Source organism: Bidens hawaiensis, unplaced genomic scaffold (assembly GCF_021521415.1).
Source record: "Bidens hawaiensis isolate Kalapana, Puna unplaced genomic scaffold, B.hawaiensis_p1.1 tig00002553_1, whole genome shotgun sequence".
Lineage (NCBI taxonomy): Eukaryota > Viridiplantae > Streptophyta > Magnoliopsida > Asterales > Asteraceae > Bidens > Bidens hawaiensis.
Window position 1 is genome coordinate 1,762,123 of NW_027491139.1, and position 21,050 is coordinate 1,783,172.

The window sequence follows — 21,050 nt, forward strand, 5'->3', positions numbered from 1 at the left end:
TAGATCGCCGTGGAGCCACGTCACCATCGTCGTCAACAAGTGATTAGGGAGAGTTACACAACATTGAAAGAAACTGATGGATTTCTCTTCTCTGTAAGATTATATATTTATAGTTGTTTGTTTGAATTGATTTGCACGTCTTGTATCTGTAATTGATTTGGGGATTTAGGTGGTTGAATTCAATTCAATTCAATTCAGTTTACTTTCGTCGATTGATTGATTTGGGGATTTAGGGCAACCAAACGAGACCTATTTGGGAAATTGGGGGTACTTGCAGGCACCACTTTGTTTATTATTATTATTATTATTATTATTATTATTATTATTATATCATATGTTGTTTTAAAGAGAAAATTCCAATTTGACTCCCTGAAATATATCGTCGGGAGATGGAATAGCCACTGAAAACGAATTTTGTGCATTTTGCACGTTTGTGATATTTTGGCGGGTCAGTCTGTGCCATTCCGTCAGTTGAATGTTGGTATTATTGTAATAATACCAAAATATTAAGGGTATTTTAGTAACTTTTAATAAATAATAAATATAATAATAATAGTATTATAATAATAATAATAACAACAACAACAAAGGAGCAGCAGCATATCAACGAAAGGAGGAGCATAATAATAATAATAATAATAATAATAATAATAATAATAATAATAATAATAATTGACAATTTTCTCTTATTAATTTGATAAAGGAGCAGCAGCTCATCTTCATTAACAGCAGATGATCATCATCATCATCATCAACTCATCTTCATCATCATCAACCTCAAACATACTTGATCCTCAAACCCTAGATTTCATCACTCAAACCCTCAAATCTCTCAAATCCCACCACCAATCGCTTCAATAATTCAACCACCGCACCCATAAATCATTCCGATCAAAACCCCTAACCTCCGGCACCACGCCGCCGCCACGGCAGCCACCGCCGCCATGGATTTCGGTCATCCACTTGTGGAAGGGTATGCTATGTATTGCAATAATCGATCACAACCCGGTCAACACACTGATAATTTGAGTCGTAATTCAGTTGTTTCGAACTGTACGGATCAATCGAATACCGAGAGTTTACGCGATAAACAGTGAGGGTGAAATTGTATGTTTCGGGCGGGGGTCGCGTTGTCCAGAACGACCACGGTGGTGGTGGTGGAGGAGGACATTGGGTTTCCGGTGAGTGGTGCGTGACATAAGAAGATGATGATGATGATGATTATTATTATTATTATTATACCAAACTTAAGAATTCAGGAAGCCATGGATGAAGTTTTGGACAAGATTTTGAAAAGGCCCCAAATTTAAAAAATAGGGTTCTTGAGATGAACAAGATGATGAAGATGAAGAAGATTCGGGGTTAGATGATGAAGATTATGGGTTAGATGATGAAGATATAGGGGTAAAATGGTCATTTCAACTTTTTTGGGTTAGTCAACGCCGGTCAACTGACGGGAAGGGCACAGAATGACCCGCCAAAATATCACAGACGTGCAAAATGCGCAAATTCGTTTTCAGTTGCTATTCCATCTCCCGACGATATATTTCAAGGAGGCAAATTGGAATTTTCTCTGTTTTAAAACTAGTATTGTACTCAGCGCAATGTGCCGTGGCAGTTGGTAAAACCCCAATATTGAAATCAGGTGTTGGTAAAACCGAACGTTGGTAAAGCCCGAGCATTACGTCGATGAGTCGACGCGGATTCAGTCGGTATCGTTTACATGCGTTATGGTATAGATACCACTGATAAAACTTTAGTGTTAAACCCAAAATATATATTCGTCAAATTAACGTATAAAAAAATAAGGCGTAGGTTCTTCCCACACCGTATAGGTTATTTGAACACCATATGCATCTATACGACTCGTATAGGGGCTATACGAGTCATATATGTGCAAAAATTTGTCTTTTTGTGTTGGAGAGTGTAAGGTGTATAAAGCCTATACGGCTCATATAGGGGCTATACGACCCGTATAGACTAGAAAATTTGTCATACGTACATTAATTAGTCATATGAGGGCTATACGACTAATATAGCCTCTATACGAACCGTACAGAGTTGTTAACACACCATGGGGGTGGTGTTTGAATATAATGACCCAAAAAATAAATATTTAAAACGACGTTTGTTTGGTCAGTAAACCCGGGCGTTGGTAAACCCAAGTGTTGTCACTCCCGGACATTGAGACGGTAACTAGACACGAATTCGGTTGGTTTTGGTTACGTTTGTTATGCTACTAGAGCTACAAAAGGGAAAAATATAAAAATTGAGTGGAGCAAAGGGTGGCGTTATTCGGTAAACTCGGACGTTGGTAAAAGCCGAGCGATGATGGTACCGGGCATTAAGGAAGTAAGTCTATGCGAATTCGGTCGGTTATCGGAATTAAAACAAATAAAAGAAACTGTTGTTCGATCGACTTCCGTTATGTTTGTTACGGTACTAAAACGAAAAACAAAAAAAATTGGGTCGGTTATCGGAATTAAAAGAAACTGCCGTTTGATCGGCTTCCGTTATGTTCGTTATGGTACTAAAACAAAAAACAAAAAAAATTGTCACGGACAAGTAAGGTGCCACCAAATGGCCCAATGACGACTTAGCAATACCAAACTTATCATATATATATATATTAGATAATTAACTAATATGGCCTGTTGGTAAAACCCACTTAAAAAAGAAAAAAAACAACAAAGTTTTAATGACATGTGCAATATAGATGACTGATGTAGTCTAAAATACACATTATAATATACATATTTCTTACACTTTTTAAGTACTTTTAAGCCATGCTTTTATTAAATATATTTCTATTTGGCTCATTTTTGGATTTTAAAGGTTTCAAAATTAAACGAGCTAAAATTCAGTACTTCGAATAAACTTGAGATTGGCGAGTGAATATTTAAATATAGTTTATTAGTATTATATAATATAAGAATGGTTTTTAATTAATAAAAGTTGAAAAGGATAAAAAGAAATTTACATGTCAACTTTTGAATATATTGGAATTGTTTGTAGTGGACGTTGACATCAGGAAAAAGAAAAGAAAGAGTTATTGATCTTTAAATGGGCCATCTAGTATATGAGCAAGCCCACATGAGTCCAAAGAATTGAGGTTCGGAAATAAATAGAAGGAAGACAGAAGGCATACGTCAGAGAGGGTTTTGAGGGGGCGCCCCTGTGTGTGGCTGCGAATAAGAACAAGAAGGAAAAGTCAAAGCAAGCACGCACGTCAAGTATTCCACGGCCAAAAGTGAATTAATTTAAGCTAGGACACAGCTCAATTAATTTAAGCAGGCTAGTAGCTCAACTATTTATATTTCTTTTTCGATGAACCGCACTTTATTTTTTATTCTTGTTTCATTGAATATTATTATGGTTGGCTAAACTATTATACTGCCTGGGTTTGGATGAATACTTGTTAGACTCGTTTTATTTTTGGTTTTGGATTATTTATTGATTAGTGATGCTTTGGTAAAGTTTTTATTTTATTTGGTTGTGATGCATATGCGTATTTGGTATTAATTTATTATCAATTTATTGTTCCATATGCGTCTTTGTGAACGTCTTTCATGTATGGATGCTTATTAGGTTGTTTACTGTGTGTTTACAACTAGTTTATGGTTTATTGTTAGCGTTTTCCATAGGAACGATAATTGAGAGTTTAGAGATACCTTTTATTCTGTCACTTGAGAGACCGGGAGGTAATTAAGTGTCGTCTGTTTTGGTCTTTTGCGGGTTTCAGTAGTGATTGCACGGGAGTGAGTTACCCTAAATTCCTTTAGATTCTTACAGATCCGAGTTATAACCAAATTTAATAAAAATACCCCTTTAGGCCTTAGGGTGTTTTGTGATTAGAGAGACCGGGAGGTGATTTAGTCTTTGGGTACCTTAGCATAGTTAGGTAAGATGAGACCGGGAGGTGATCCGAACCATTAAACCGTTGAGCTTACATGATATTTAAGGTTCTTAAGTATTGTTGGTGAGACCGGGAGGAGATCTAGCGTACTTTAGTTATTCCTTAAGTTTCATATTTTTAAAATACGGTACCGATCATAAATCCAATTACGAGAGTTTACGAGTTGACTAGTATGATTCCTTACCTAGGTAGTTGTTCCCCCCTATTAGAGTTCTAAACCGATTTGTCCGTGTCTAGTTTTAGAGTAAGTATTATTTAGTTTATATTTAATTATAAAAAAAATAAAATCAATTAATTAAGTTTAATTAAGTCAGAGTCTAGTTTAGGTGTCGCTAGTGTCTTTTGGGTTCGATATCCGGACTTCATTAGGCTGTACTACAGTTGATAGATACACTTGTCTGTCTAGTGGTCTAGCATTAAGAGAGTCTAGGTTTATAAATTTAAAACTAGAGTGTATAGGCTAGGTTATATTTTTAATAGACCGCGTTTCGCACATCAATGACTCATAGTCTCATACATTATCCACATTTCCGTTTTGAATGAAACTTGCATTAAAACACGTAGATAAAAATAAATATCTGGCAATGCTATATTTAATGTTTTGTGAAATATCATATTGTAAATGTTATAACCAAGAAACCAAAAAAAAAAAAATTTTGTGTGACTGGACCAAAAAAAATGTTTTTAGTGGGGACACGATTGGAAAAATGAAGTCCTGTATCACCAAGTAGTATATCATGCATTAAAACATGTTTTAAGAACAGTGAAATACCTCAAAATTGAAACACATGCAATGAAAGCAAAGTGAGGTGACATGGTACACATCATTTATATGTACCATAAGCTTAAAGTTTATAAAAAATGAACAGGTTATCGTACTCACAACAAAACTTGCAAATCAAAATATACATAATCAAGGCAAGGTAATTACAAATCTAATTGATTAGTTTACTGATTTAAGATTTAAAACATACCAATCTAGACCCACCAAGCTGGTCATACCGAAAACCGTCAATGTGTAAAGCAGTCGATTTTTTTATTTTGCGATTGAACAACAAACCATTGGACCGGGTTGATATGAGGTTATGCAAATAATGTTTACAATCAAATATCGCCCCATTCTATTTGTTTAAAACAAATGTTGCGGGTAACCCAATTTAAACTGGCCCGTTTCAACTAGTACTAATAATTGCTCTATTTTAATTCAAACTAATTTGAACAGGTTAGCCAGCTGCCAGCCCAACCATTTTGACACCTCTAGTAAAAACCAACCGGCTATTGCAGTCTTTTTAGACATCCAAACGATTGATAATCAGGATATTAAGGTAGATTCTATCCAAATAAAGTTGTAATGCTATAATAGTGTCTAGTACCATAACGAAATTTATGAATGATGGTTGACCTACTTTAATCAAACTCGTTTTGACCGATTAACGATGCTTGCTTAGTTAATTTTTCCATATATGACAGGGTATATGCACGGTCCCTCCTTGCCATCGACTATCCATGTTAGATAACTGTCTTTTTATTAGAAGGACCACAATCGGTGCACGGTCCAACCGACCAACAGTCTCTTGACAAGTGAACGAATCAAACTAACTCAAACCGGTCCCACTGCAACAATACTTTTGATATAAACAAACAGAATATTTAAACATAGTTCAGCGGACAGCAAGTGACCAAGCCATAGAAATTGTCTCAAACCAATTCTACTAGTTAAACATCCTTATGTACAAAACAAGACTTCCAAGCATCATAGATAACACATTTGATACACAAAGTCAACACAGATCAAACTCATCCTTCGGCTTCTCCGACATCAAAACAGCCAGTTTCAGTTGACCGAGACGGCAAAGCCTAGCCGGATTCTTAAATACAGTGACTCGAGCCTGTTTATCACCCAACAAAACTACACGAGCTATGCTGAAAGATTCACCTTTCTCAACTGCAAACTGCCACTCATTAACCGATATCTCAAACCAGTCCTTTCTTTCAGAATCGGTTGGTTTGACCTCAATATATTCCTTTCGGTTTTCATCATCACAAACTTCAATATCATATGGTAACCCAGATTCACTGGCCTCATTTACCCATTTCACATCTCTCATACCCTTATTTTTATAGTAGTTAAACGCCAACTCCTCACCCCGTTTTCCTGTATGTAACGCTTGTTCCACATTGACCAGGCCATGCGAAAGCTGGTCCTTCTGACTAAAGCCTGACGAACCATCTTGGTCAACACTAGCCATGTCAACCGTGTTGGTTCCCACATGACCCAAGGAACCATCTTGGTCAACCAAGCCTGGTTCAACGTTGACCAAGTCAACCGCATTAGGAGTGGTTTGCCAACTAGCCGGTGGCCAGTTTCTAGTACTTTCAGATGATGAACTGGGCCTAAAGATTCTTTTAGTGCCACATTTTGTTGCTGATGTCATCGTATCCAATGACATGACATCCATAGATTGAATTGACCATACTGGTTCTTCATCTGATAGTTTTGGCACCTTTTGGTTATTTAAGACAAAAGCTTCTATCCGTTCCTCTGTGGAACCTGACTCGGTCATAGTTGTAATTAAGTGAAGAAAATTTGCCAAGTGAAGTTCAGGATCACCGTTGATTAGAAAACGAGAAAGCTCCATGAATATAGAATGAGGATCTGAGTCACACGTTGCATACAAGATCTCATCCTGTAAGCATCAATACAGAAACAGATCAGGTCAAATTACTTGAAATTTACATTTGAAATGCATATGTAAAAAGTACGATACCTGAAGAAGGCAGATACTTTCATGTCTCTTATTTGATACCAAGTTTGATGCCTTTATAACATTCTTATAATACAGCATTTCAACTACAACAATCTGCAGTCGATTTATTTTTTCAAATCCAGCCATCTTGAGTTGATGATAAATTTCGGGATACGTGTTAGAGATGTAACGCTGAGCATAAGGAAGAACCTAGTTCACCAATGAAGTTTCATAGTCATTGTCTATTGCCCCATAATATATTGCTTTACGAGTAACAACCTGCAATAGATCAAAAGTCGTTTAAACCTCATAATATCTACAATATCCACGTAAAATCAACTCTGGTGAGTGCACGTGTTTTCTTGTTACTAATGGTTGTTTAAAACAAACCCATGTTATTTCTTTGGGATACTTTTGACCCATTTTACAGAGATAAAACATAAACGCTATTGATTCGTTGATAACCTAAACTAGAGATGACATGAGAAAAGTGACTACCTCTGAAAGAGCGGGAATTCCAAGATTTTTCATAAGAAAAGAAACATTCACTTCAAGCATCTTCTTTTCTTCATCAGTTAGATCACATAAACGGAAAAAATTAATATTATTCAACTCCTCGAATTCATCAGCAAGCTTTGCATCATCGCACCAACACACGAGCCTGAATGATGAATGTAATGAAACCCATTTATCTTGTGCGGTCGGAAGCACCTTCGTGTTCTTTTCTTCAAGATTTCTTTTTAACATTTCAACATCCACATAACTCAAAGCCCCAGATTTGAGTCCATCACTCCACATTACAAAAACATCAAAAACCTGTCAATATCAGAAATGAAACAATGCCGTTGATAAAACTTCTGCAATAATATTTGGCACACTAATCATTTAAAGTAAACTACTTATAGCTTTGGCACACTTATCATTTAAAGTAAACTACTTATAGCTTTGGCACACTTATAACTTTGCTATTGATGGGATTGCGCTGGGTATGATTGATTGATTATTTAAAGTAAACTACTGTAACCGTCCCAGTAATTTGGCAAAACTTACAGACTCAGTACCTAAACTTCGTTTTTTACATTGGATGTTCCTATTTTCAAAACTTTGTCTCGAACGTCCAAAGTATAAAAATAGAAAAATTCAAACGTCACAAGTAATAAATAAAATTCTCAAACGTCCAAAGTATTATACAAAACTCACAGACCAATTTATAACTTCTACCAAACGATAGGAACAATCTATAACTTGTTGACGGGTTTTACAACGCCAGCCAATAGATGTTTTCATGTGGTTAAGAGTCTTGGCCAGTTTGCTTAAGCATATAAACAGCCCTTAAGGATGTCATCATCAAAACCCTTTATAAAATATTCCAGAAAACGTTTATGGTCAACCGAACCATATTGACCAAATAAGCACCTCTATGTGACATTAACGTGAATGGCTCTTACCTTTTTGGCGGCCTCCAATGGAGTATTTATAGTTGATAAATGGCGTAAAAGCGCAAGGTAATCTAGAAGTGGTGGGTTCTCCTTTACTCCACATTCATTAACAAAAAAATCATGAAAACTAGGATACAAAAGGCTTAACATTTTGCTCTCCTCACATTCTGTATTGATCATATTATCATGCCTATACACTTCCTGTGGAGATAAAAGTTCACCAGATACAACTTCACTTGAAGAAACTGAAGACAATGGAACAAATATAAGCGGCCCACTGCTTAAGTTAGCCATGCTTTCCTGATCTGAGGAAACCAATTCTTCCCGTATGAACGAGTAGAATCTTGACATCTGTGATATGCTGGTGTAGAAAGCCATAAACTGTCAGAAAAGATTAGTGATAGAAAAATACATATTCAATAAACACATACCTAGCTTTGAAAGATTTAGCAGGCCTTCTCCATATTTCTAGTACAGATAAAGCATCGTGAAGGGTAACACTAGTCTTGAAACCGATGCTAGTCACCAACTTCACATTTCGAATCTGTTGCATATACAAAAAAGGCACAATGTGACAATATTGAAGTTTTACAAACTAAAATAAACACTTAATAAGGAAAAAATAAATACACAAACTGACCTTTGGAACAGCAAAGGAGTGTTATCACCAAAAATCAAGCACAACTCCTCACAATTATAAAACAAACCTTTAGGACAATAAAGCCCATCATCCAAGCTAGAAACCACCCACTTAACATCACCGAGAACACTTACTAGTGAAGACTTGAAAGGCTTATTTTCTCCATCTATAATACAAAAAGCATCAACTTTATCACTAAAGTAATCATCCCATATTTCATCAATAACCTCCAACAAATACTTGCATTTTTCACGATCGCCACTTAATGACACTTTTGCTAATAAATCAAACAACTCTCGAGACTCCCAATTGATAACAGTTGATCCAGGTGGCACAATCACTTTATCCCACATCATATTTGTGACAAAAGTCTGAGATGAAACAGTTTTCTCAACTCTAACGATTTGCACAAAGTCAGTGACTCCAACTTCCTTCAAAAACTCCCTCCAGTGTTGCAGAGAGCTATACTTCAAATAGGTTTTATCAACCTCATACCATTTTACATCAACACCACTGATCAGCCTACTGATATCAATATGATTCCCAAAATCAATATTGAAATGGATTGCAACCTCAGAAGGTATAACAAAGCCATGATTTGTCAAGATAAAGGCTTTACTATAAACCTCAGAGATTATGTGCTCCCTTTCGGTAAAACAATCTGAGCAGCCACATTGTAGATGGACCATTATAAACGATAAATACTCTATCATAAGATCTTTACTGACTATATTCTTTTTGTCACAAATAGCTGGCAAGACATGTGCTTTGACTACTTGATGTGCAGATAACCGTTGAACACCAACTTTAGAAAGCATTTGAGTTAAATGTTAGACAATATATTATGTTAGATCTTATATTTACAATCTTGATTTTAGATGGTAGTTGAATGTAATATTCTACCCTATATATAGGGATCTATTGTAATGCATTAGTCAAGAAATCAATAACCAAAATCACATTACGTGTTTTAACTTGGTATCACAGCCAAGGTATTCAAACCCTAGCTTCCGTCAACAACCAATTGCAGCCTACATCATATATTTTTTTTTCTCTTCTCTGTCGATCAACAACTCTACCCTAATTCATCATGGCCATGATTACTACCTTTACAACTGTGGAGAAAACAGCACACAACTCCCATAAATTCGCTTTCAAACTATCACCCACCAATTATGGGTATTGGAAAGCCATGATCCATCCCTTCTTAGTCACCAACAATTTATTTGGCTACATAGATGGGACAATCCCATGCCCCCTGCCTAAAACAGTTGCCACAACTGATACTGCATCAGTTGATAATCCTAGCTATCATCATTGGATCTCCAATGATGCACATGTAAGAATGATTGTCATCTCTACTATATCTGAAGCTTCTTTTCAACATGTTCAAGGAATAACATCTAGAGATCTCTGGCTTTCGCTTGAGAGGGCATATGCACCACATAATTCTTCCCGGGAATACACTCTCAAAACTCAACTCTTAAAGATTGAGATGAAAGGAGATGAAACTCCAATCTCCTATCTCAGCCGCGCCCAAGAATATGCTAGTGCCCTAGCCAACATTGGCGAACCAACCAAAGACAAAGACTTGGTTATGCTTGCCATCTCCGGTCTTCGTGATGAATACAATGGCCTCAAGGCAAATCTTCTAGGCCGATACCCACCGGTAAAATTTAACGAATTGCATGGCCTTATTTCTGATTATGACTTTCTGGTAAACAAATCCATAAAACCCTCTCCACAAGCTTTCATGGCCTCCACTACCAATCCCCTGCTGCAACCAAACACATTCCCGCAAAATCAATTAAATGCTTTGCATCAGCTAGCATCCCAACTAGGGTATCAACTTCATCCTACCGTCTCTCAAAACCCTCAACCTCAAGCATTCTATGCAAACAATTATCGTGGCAACAGGCGTGGCAATTCACGTGGCAATACACGTGGTAATTATTCCAACAGAACTCATGATGACTCTCGTGGACACGGCAGCAACCAAAACCGACAACAGCAATTTGCATGGGCTTCAACTCAGAACACAGTTTATGGCCACTGTAATCGTTGTGGCATCCAGCATCTGCCTTCCCAATGCCCTAATCAGTCCAATTCCTCTGCTGTCCGTGCATCACCTCAAGCATACTATGCAAATTTTTCTGAGCTTGGGTCACAATCTGGTTCTACATGGATTCCCAACACAGGGTCCAACAGTCACGTCACACCGGACTTCACAAGTTTGGATAACTCACGAGGCATATTCTGGTAACGACAAACTTCATGTCGGCGACGGTAAACCTTTACCCATTCTTCATATTGGCTCTTCCAAAATATATTCCCTAAACAAAATTTTTAATCTTTCTAATATTCTTCACGTACACGATGTTACAAAGAACCTCTTATCTGTTCAACAATTTTGTACTGATAATGATGTTTTCTTTGAATTTCACTCATCTTTTTTTGTTGTGAAGGACGAATCTACACGGTCCATCCTACTCACGGGTCCAAGTAATGTTGGTTTGTACTCGATCCGTCTTCCCCAATTGAAGTCTCTTCCACGTCTTTCCTTCACCGCCACTAGAGCTTCTTCAACCATTTGGCACCAACGTCTCGGACATCCTCATGCTCGTGTTTTCCAAACTATTGTTTCTAGTTGTTCTTTACCTGTTTCTACAAAACTATTTCCAGCTTTATGTTCTGCTTGTCAAATGGGAAAATCTTCTAAGTTATCTTTGAATAATTCAAATTTTCGTAGTAATAATATTTTGGATTTGGTTTATTGTGATGTTTGGGGCCCTGCTTCATCACTTTCTTTTGATGGATATAGATACTTTATGTTATGTGTTAACCACCATTCAAGATATATGTGGTATATCCATTAGCACAAAAATCTGACGTTTATTCCACTTTTAAATCATTTGTGACAATGGCCGAACGACATTTTAATACCAAACTTAAAAATGTGCAAACTGACTGGGGGGAGAGTTCCGCAATCTCACACATTTTTTCTCCTCACTAGGTATTATTCATCGTCATTCTTGTCCTCACACGAGTGAGCAAAATGGTATCGTTGAACGTCGAAATCGACACGTTGTTGAAACGGGCCTCTCTCTCCTTGCTCATTCTAACACTCCACTACGTTTTTGGAATTTTGCATTTGAAACAGCCGTTTACTTAATCAACCGACTACCCTCCCAAACCTACTCAAACAAATCCCCTTTTGAGCATCTCTTCAAACGAACACCAGATTACTCTTTTCTTCGTGTTTTTGGATGTCAATGTTTTCCCTATCTCCGTCCGTATAATCGACATAAATTAGATTTCCGATCTACACCTTGTGTATTTTTCGGATATAGTCCTATTCATCATGGGTATCGATGTTTGGACTTGACTACCGATCGTGTGTATATTGCACGTCATGTTCGATTTAACGAGCATCTTTTTCCATTTACACCAGTTCCTTTAACCGAGCCCACCACCAATCCAGCCCCTTATTTCTCCACCTTTCCAACACATGTTAACACTACACTGCCCACTCCTAACCAGCCCGAACCAGCCCCCATTACCGAAACAGCCCCTGTTACCGAACCAGCTCCTGCTACCGAACCAGCCCTTGTGACCGAACCAGCCCTTGTTACCGAAACAGCCTCTACTACACCACCTGCACTAGTCCCTACTTCTAACAAACCCACGACTCCACAACCTGACCTTCAGCCCATTCCCATTCAAACACCTACCATACCATCTCACACTCGTCCAGCTAATCTTCGGCCCAATCCGAAACCCACCACTCGCTATAATCCATCTTCCTATCATACATCCACTGATCTAACTCCTTCTCTTGAGCCATCCTCGTTTACCGTCGCTAAAAAATTTCACGAGTGGCGTCAAGCCATGGCTGAAGAGTTTGGTGCTCTTATTAAGAATGGCACATGGTCTCTTGTCCCTTATGCTAAAAATACTAATGTTATTGATTCCAAGTGGGTTTACAGGTTAAAGCGGGATCAGCACGGTAATGTCACTCGTTACAAAGCGCGACTTGTAGCTAAAGGTTTTCGCCAACAACCGGGTGTTGATTTTCAAGAAACTTTTAGTCCCGTTATCAAGGCTACTACCATTCGGGTCGTACTATCACTTGCGGTCACCAATCAATGGTCACTTCGCCAATTAGATGTCCAAAATGCTTTTCTCCATGGTGACTTGAAAGAAACCGTCTACCTTCGTCAACCACCTGGTTTTGTTGACAAGACTCATCCAAATCACGTGTGTCTTCTTCATAAGTCTTTATACGGCCTGAAGCAGGCTCCACGAGCCTGGTTTGAACGCTTATCTGCTGCTCTACACCAACTCGGTTTCTCGGGTTCCAAAACTGACCCGTCACTCTTTATTATGAAGTCTCAGGGTACTCTTGTGTATGTGCTTGTTTATGTTGATGACATTATTGTCACAGGGAACAATCCGAAAGCTATTGATGGTGTTATTACCAGGTTAAGCAACTCGTTCGCGATAAAAGATTTGGGCAATCTTCACTATTTCTTGGGTATTGAGATCATTCCTCATGGAAAAAGTCTTATTTTGTCTCAACAAAAGTATATCCGTGAACTAATTACGCGTGCTGGGCTTACTGATTGTAAATCGGTTTCTTCGCCTATGAGTAGTTCTCAAATTTTATCTCGCGGTGACAGCCCTCAACTTACTGATCCTACCAAATATCGTCAAATTGTTGGGGGTCTTCAATATGCCTCCCTCTCGCGTCCGGATATCACTTTTGCTGTGAATAAAGTTTGTCAGTTTATGCATGCCCCAACTGATAACCATTGGTTAGCTGTTAAACGGATTCTGCGCTATTTGAAGGGTACATCTCATTTTGGGTTGTTCATTTGACATGACTCTGGATCTACTCTTCATGCTTTTACCGATGCTCATTGGCACAACACTCTCAAAGCATACTCTGATTCTGACTGGGCAGGATGTCCAGATGACCGTCGATCCACAGGGGGGTTTGCTGTCTATTTAGGGTCCAATCTTGTCTCATGGAATGCTCGTAAACAACGTACGGTTTCTCGTTCTTCAACTGAATCCAAGTATAAAGCTCTTGCTGACACGGTTGCTAAAATAACTTGGTTGGAGGCTCTCTTGAATGAACTCGGTATTGTCACCAAGTCTTCACCTATGCTATGGTGTGACAATCTAGGTGCCACCTATCTATCTGCTAATCCCGTGTTTCATGCTCGCACAAAACATGTTGAAGTTGATTTCCATTTTGTCAGAGAAAAGGTGGCTCGAGGCAAACTTAAAGTTCAATTCATATCTACAAATGATCAAATCGCTGACGTGTTCACAAAACCGCTACCGTCACAAAGATTTCTACTTCTAAGGTCCAAGTTGCAGGTCGTTCCCCGCCCTCAACTTGCGGGGGAATGTTAGACAATATATTATGTTAGATCTTATATTTACAATCTTGATTTTAGATGGTAGTTGAATGTAATATTCTACCCTATATATAGGGATCTATTGTAATGCATTAGTCAAGAAATCAATAACCAAAATCACATTACGTGTTTTAACTTTAAATTACCAGCGACTGAACCGTCAAAAAGTGCGGGATTAACAATTCTAAGATTAGCAAACAATCTTGTAGAAGCTTCTAGGCTGTTACATGAACCATCTACATTCATCCAAATCATACCCTCATTGATTGAATCGTAACTACCATCTAGAAGAGGAATGAAGGGTGTCTTTGCCAAAGTGTTCAAAACATCAGAGCCAACTTTAAAATCAACAGGATTCTGATGAGACAATAAATATAACTCATTAAGCCAAGAAGATAGCCAGTTAAGGCCCATTGATGCTAAACCTTCTTTTGTATGGCATAAAGAAGATAACATATCAACCATAACTTTAGGCCCGTAATTCTTGATACCTAGAGCCCGTGCGAGTGTATCCGATAAAGATATTTCCTTATTCAAGTACCCGAGACCAAGATGCTTGTGAATCAAGCTATCAGGCAATAGGGTCCGAGCCGGCTCATTCCAGTTTCTTAAAACCCGACACGGTGGGACCCACTTGTCGTTTTCTCCTTCTAGAAGCAAACAATTTGAAGTGCACAGTTTTGATATGATCATTCTGGGAAGTGGAGCAAAAAATCCATGCACTTCACCTATAAGAGGAATGTAGCTTAAAAAGACGGAAACTGCCCTTCCAAGACAATTGTTAAAACCAGGAAGGCGACAGAATGATAGTTCAGCACTAACAAACAAATTGGGAAACTCAGATAACAACCATTGGTTCCAAGGACTATCACCGTCAACTTCTTCTCTTGAAGAAGGAAGAATAAAATCCCCTTGGATTATAAACTTCAAACCATATGTTCTAAGAGGAAGAAATGCAAAAACATATTGTTGATCTAACTTTGGATTGTAACTGCCATTTTCCAAAACTTCAAGAGCCATAGCAATTGAAATTTCAGTGAAGTTTACATCTTTTTGAATACCATTAGCCTGCAACTTCCGGGAGTCAACAAACCAAGTCAACGTTTCATTCCCAACAGAAACATTGGTTAAACCATTTCCAATTGTTTCTTTCCTCATGATGATGAATGAATCAGTAAGCATATTTCGGAATTTGATACACTGAAGACGATGAAGAAAAAGTAATAAAGATGGATGAAGATCTGAAAACATAGAGGTGATGTTGTCTACAGTGGAAGTTTCTGCTGGCTTTGACTTTGGCATTGACTTCAAGGGAAGCACAAGGCATGTATGTAGTGTGTATTCATTTGATTAGCGGTGTTTGATGAGACCAAGTTTGTGAACAAATTCATGTCACAAGGAGGCACAATTGTTGGCAAAACAAAACCAATTTGACCCTCGGTTAAGTCAAACTTGATGTGAAATCCATTAGAATGTACTTCTGGAGCATCGGTAACCTGCATATACATCAAAGAGATGTTTTCAGCGGATATGAAGCAAATACTCACAAAAATTACATAGCATGATAGCAAGATAAGAAACTTAGTTGATTATATCAAAGATTTGGTTCCAATCGTCATGCAAGCTAAAACATAAGCTTCTCTCAGTTACAAAGTTGAATCGAGATTACACAAAACTTCCAACATACCAGTTTTCATGTCATCAAGCGATTGCGGTGTCAGATAACACTTAATCAAAATTTTAAAAGTTGGCCTTAAATTAGATTTTACAAATCTTTGATAGATTTTTCATGCTGACAAAAAATATGTTGGTTATCTAAAATAAAAAGTTGGACCAACAATTTAACAGATATACCCGAAATACTGATTTGAATCCAATCCCTTTCTTGCCTATGTATCCGGCACTAGATGATTTGTTGGTAGAATTCCCAACATCACAAATCGCTCTAATGTTATCAGCAGAAAAACCGTTTTCATTATTCAAACAACAATACTTTTCTCTTGAAGAATGAATGCCAAAGTGGGCTCCACATTTTCCGAATACGAATTATCATCAGCATTTTGAACCTACAAAATGAAGATACAAAACTTGTTATTGTTACAAGAAGAAAGCGGATCATATGAAAGAATAAAACTAGAAACTTACAAGCTCAAGAAGAAAATGTGAGTCTTGAGAATATAATTCTTGTGAAAGACAAAAAAGTGCTCTTCCTAAACGAGCATGTTGCTTTTTCAAAATGCTATTTTCATTGGTTGAAATATTAGAGTCCAAACCGAATTCCTGAACTCTAATAGACTCAATAATACTGGCTGCATTTTTCTCTCTCTCAGAGTCTAAAATTGGCTGAACACAACCGTCACCAAAACCATACACTTTGTGACAAATAACACTTGGTTCGTTGAGTTCAGCAGACCGAGTAACTTCATTTTCTAAAGCTGAATTTTCGGACTCAGATAGAAGTAAACAATGATATTTATCTGAAAATGACATTTTATTTTCAACTGATTCTTTGGACTCGGACAGAACTAAAGAATGATTATCAAACCATTCCACTATGCCCAGTGAGAATCCAAGTTCACGAATCATCATATGATCCTTTGTACTTTTGCAGTCACTCAAAATCACCAGGTAAGCATCTATAGTAATCAAACGAAACGCAGAAACCAATAACTCTCCTGCAAAACTTCTGAACTCCTTGGGTAAGTATCCGAGACAATCAAGAACAAATCTTGAAGCAATTTGTGAGGAAGTCTTGAACATTATTTCAAAACCATGTTTTGCATGGCATTTTAAAAGCAATAGCGTACGTTTCGTACACCACCATATAAAGAAATCAAAGAAACGAGCTTTAAAGCTGTGTCAAAAGAAGACCCGTGAAGAAAAGCTTCCAAAAAGGAATCAGCTGTTGCTAATTGATCAATCCGTAAAGCTTTTCCATCTTTTGTTACTAAACAAAGCAACTCCTTGGTGGTTACATAACTTAATAACCACCCTACAAGAAGACCTAAAGAAGGTGCAAATTTATAGTCCCAACATGACCATGAGATAAGATCTACCAACATTGGAGCCCTGAGTAACAGCGCAACTGCATCATTTGCACAAATATGAGCATCCAAGAGATTCTTTTCTGCCCGAAAATCAGTTAGAGTTGAAGAAAATAACACAATATTCGAGTTCACATTATCACCATTATTGCTCCTGGTATTAAAAAGATCTTCTGTAACATCATCTTCTAGTAATGTAAGACCAGCAGAAGGAAACTGCATTCTTAACAGCTCAGAAACCATTAACTTACTTAAAGTTTCATTTTCCCCTAAGCTATTAGCAGCTTGTGATAATAACTCAAGCAGATAATGTTGGCTCATGCAAACTTTAACCAAAGGCTTCTCGAGTTTTTCATTTAATGTGAATAACTTTTGCCATGCAGTAGGTAGTACGGAAATATGGTCTGCTAAAAATGTGAAAATATCTCCCAAACCAAGGGTTTCAAAGTCATTAACAGAAAAATATTGAGTTAGAGAACATTCTAACTTGCAGATCTCCCTTATAAAGATCATTTGCTTTCTTGGACAAGTTAAAAATATTGTGCCCCCTAGAATAAAAGCCCATAATCCTTATCAAGAAAGACTCAGAACTGATTACAATCAGTTTATACTCAAATCCAAGCACCCCTTTTGAAACAGAGAAAGAAAACGAGAGAGATAGAACAAATAGCAAATAACAATAATTAGAAAGATATAGCACACAAAGGATGTAAATTACCAACACTACCCTCCAAAGCATGTTTATTGGCAACTAAAGTGTTCTTTTCAGCTGGCTGGACTTCTGTGTTAACATCAGCAGCACATGTATTTACAGCTATCTCTTTGCTGTTCACTTGCGAAGTAGAACTTATGCAGTCCCACAAACCAAACTTTATAGATGCAAGCTGTAACAAAGAAAAGACACTTGTATTCACAAAATGCAAATAAAGGCATAATGAAATGATAGTAATAATAATAATAATAATAATAATAATAATAATAATAACCATAATGAAATGATGATAACACAATAACAATACTAATGAACATAGTAAACTTACAGCAACATTTAGCAATCCAACATGTGGATACGAAGAAATCACTGTATTTGTAACTTTATTTTTCCTCTTTGGCTTCATTTGAGGATTATAAAAATCAATCATCTTGCCATATACCTACAAGCAAAGCATGCCAGTTAGCACAGAATAATAGTATAAGTGTAACATGCAAATAATTAGAAAATATAAGCTAAACTTGATTAATTCACATTTACAAGATGCCAATGCAAAGAATTTGCTACAGCAAAAATAAAATGATAAATGATAAGTGATAATTAAAATTACATTGCTAAAATAACTCTTCATACATCAGGAATGCCAGATACGGACTAGTTAGCAACTAAACGTAGAAGACTACTGATCAGTAAACAAAAATTGAAGTAATCTACTTGACAAAAAAAATTAAACAATATATATTTATATGTAGTTTGGTATATTAGAAGGACTAGACTGTAAGAGTATTTCATATATATATATATAGGATGAGTGTGTGTGTGTGTGTGTATCCTTTGTATCTATGAGATTACATACAATATCAATACAGTAACATTACAATATTCTCTTACCCTGTTTAACTAGCTCATAGAAAGAAATTGGTGAAATAAATATACACTTTAAAAATTATAAATATCTAAAGATTTTGATACTCTATTTCCAAATCTTGATGAACTCACATACAATGTAATATCTAATATAGTAAAGAGCTTCTACATACCTCAACTACATTCTCTTCTTTGTCACACGAGTCTTTCCATGTCTTAATGAACCTCCACGTGTGCCCATCGATTGCTTTATCATCTATAAATCCGGTTTTCACATCCAAACTTTGAGGCACCGCTTTAAACTTGATCCCAGCCGTCGATAATTTAGGTTTCCTATGACTGACGCATTTTGTGAAAAATTTAATTTCAGATCCTTGTTTCACTTCAAGCGAAGCAACACAATCCATTTCAGTATCCAGACAAACTTTTGATGTTTGTGTAGTATTTTGAGATGGAAAAGGTTTAGACTCTTGTACATCATTACTTTTATCATTTTCATCATCTTTTGGCGAATTACCATCATCATCATCATCATCCTGATTGTCATCAAGAATCGACCTTGCATCTAATCCATCAAGACACTTCTTAAGAATAGTGCTTCCAGATTGCCTTCCATGTATGATATGCCCAATGTGCATTCTGTAAATGTACATCAGCAAAAAAAATCAAGGTTTCTATAATAGTCTATAATAAGAATTTTTAATAAAAAAAACAAGCACGCAGAAGAGGAAGCAGAAGAGGAATCTTTGTTAATAGGGTGTTTTCACTAAACACAATCACTTTGTCATTCACCGGTTATGTAAGTCTCTTTTAACTAAACCAGTAAGCATGTAATAATCGAATTTAAGAAACCGTACCCCAGACTTTGAATTCGTACGCATAGATTTTCTCGGCTTATATTCCTCTTCTTTGCTATAAAATCCAATAACTCATCTGGTGTGGTCTTTCCTTTTTTGCGGGGGAGTTTGCTGAGGTAAGCAACAATTTGTTCGGTAGTAATTTTGCAGACTTCTGTGACCTCAGGCCCTAGAGAAAAATAATGCACAACCGGTGGATGCTTCAAAATAGGTCCCAATCCAAGTTCTTGAAAGCTCCTAACTCCCTCACTTTCACATATTGCCATCTCCAAGTCATGTAATGATGTGATCTTTTGAACTCCAATAAAGCAATGTACAAAAGAGTTTACCTACAACATCAAAACAGTGAGAGAGTAGAGAGAAAAAAGTTGTATTAATCTGTTGACAATCGGGCCCACGAACACAGAATTTGATCACAACCAAGACCAATTCCATTTATTAACTTGTTAACACACTTACAATAACCCCTAACCTATCTATTTATACTAAAACAAACAATAATAATCCTACTCAACTTTCTTTTAACTCGTTTCGGTATTAACTTTCAACAATCAATGAGCTAACACAAGTGTATTAGTTAGAAAAAAACAAATATCTAACTAACTCAAAGTCAACACCCTAACAAATTCCAGTCAACGCTGATAAAAAATCAACACACTAAAAATTGATTAAATAAATAAATAAAATAAATAAGTCATCATCATAAAGTATACTTACCTTTGCTTCAGTGAGCATAAGACGATTAAGTGATGGAATGTTTTGCATATGAAACCCTAACGATTCAAACGAAACAGCGTTAAGCATCGCCAACGCTGACTGTGAGACGGTCCACGCAGATACGGTTTGGCCGGTGGCCAGAAGATCCGTGTGAGCTTTCACTACGCCACGCTCGACCGGAGTTACTGCGGCGTTGCGGCTGCTTTCGCCGTAGCGTTGCCGGCGGTTATGTCCGTACATTCTGTAACTAAGTTCGCCGGAGAACGTGGTCGTCTGTTAGCAGGCGACTACGTATTTTAAAAAAAGGTGCGAATTGGATTTTAATAATATAAAAGAGAAATTGGAAAAGATGTTTTATGGCTTTTGATCGAAAGAAGATACGATTTTGTTTACTCGTTTAATCATGAATCCATAACGTCCTTCGCATGATTCGGTATTACGATGATTATTTGACTATAAACTATTAAACCACAACCATCTTAGCTAAACTTGTTTATGGTTTGACCCAGCCCCTTTAGACTAAACCCAAACTACAAAACTTTGTGTTAGTATTGTCATCTCAGACATTCGCACCTAATATGGTGGTCACTGTTATATTTGTGTTATTTGAAGGATTGAAGGTCGTAAGCATGCTCTGCGTTTCGATTTTATATGGAGATGAGGTAAAAATCAAAAAAGTGTAAGT

At 37.0% G+C, this 21,050-nt stretch overlaps 1 pseudogene across 1 annotated transcript; it reads right to left on the bottom strand.

The window, feature by feature from the left end:
* Positions 1-5,601: 5,601 nt before the first annotated feature.
* Positions 5,602-20,689, bottom strand: LOC143620361 (protein NO VEIN-like; annotated as a pseudogene). The gene is made up of 14 exons (XR_013151324.1): positions 20,366-20,689; positions 19,649-19,977; positions 18,965-19,430; positions 18,253-18,366; positions 17,891-18,096; positions 16,314-17,732; positions 16,023-16,234; positions 14,312-15,664; positions 8,743-9,571; positions 8,534-8,646; positions 8,112-8,463; positions 7,162-7,479; positions 6,685-6,942; positions 5,602-6,603 (listed from the first exon to the last, which is right to left on the bottom strand). The product of XR_013151324.1 is annotated as a protein NO VEIN-like (transcript).
* Between the last annotated feature and the right edge of the window lie 361 nt (positions 20,690-21,050).